This window comes from Myotis davidii, unplaced genomic scaffold (assembly GCF_000327345.1).
Source record: "Myotis davidii unplaced genomic scaffold, ASM32734v1 scaffold48, whole genome shotgun sequence".
Classification (NCBI taxonomy): domain Eukaryota; kingdom Metazoa; phylum Chordata; class Mammalia; order Chiroptera; family Vespertilionidae; genus Myotis; species Myotis davidii.
The window spans coordinates 215,099-215,782 of record NW_006299393.1 but is presented as its reverse complement, the minus strand read 5'-3'; the positions used below and the strand labels follow the sequence as shown (position 1 = coordinate 215,782).

Sequence of the window (684 nt, the reverse complement as noted above, 5' to 3'; positions counted from 1 at the left end):
CTAGGGGCTGCACCTAGGGATTGGGCCTGCCCTCTGCCACCCGGGAGCAGGCCTAAGCCAGCAGGTCATTATCTCCCGAGGAGTCCCAGACTGCGAGAGGGCACAGGCCGGGCTGAGGGACCCCCCTCCCCCCGAGTGCACAAATTTTTGTGCACCGGGCCTCTAGTAATAATAATAATAAAGTAAATACCATCTCCAGTCCTTACCATAGGCTGGCCCCTGGCTACCGTCCCCATGTCATCAACATCCACTCTCCCTTCCATTCTGGAAATGGCTGTTCCCTCTGCCTAGAGAGCTCTTCCGTCACATTTGTTCAGGCCCCACTCCCAAACATCATCCAGATGTTACTCAGTAAAGGGAGCTTCCTTGACCATCCTATCTACACCCTTACTCCAGACGCACTATCTCCATCATGCTCATTCCCTCGCTCTGCTTTAATTACTTCCAAGTACATTATACATTAATTTATACCACTTGCTTATTTTCTGCCCTCTCCATTAGAATACAAACGCTATGTAAACAGAGGCACATTTAATTATTTCAAGTAGATTCTGAAAAGTGATGACACATTTAAGACTTTTTAAAGGGTTAAATTAATATTATTTTTATAATTTTTATAAATATATGCACTATTGTAGAAAATATTAGTGTCATTGTTAAGTGAAAAAAATTCAAATTTCAAAA

The 684-nt window shown here is 43.4% G+C and overlaps 1 protein-coding gene across 1 annotated transcript in view; it reads right to left on the bottom strand.

The window, feature by feature from the left end:
* The window catches only part of CRYBG3 (crystallin beta-gamma domain containing 3), a 144,695-nt gene that overhangs the window by 129,535 nt on the left and 14,476 nt on the right, over window positions 1-684 (bottom strand).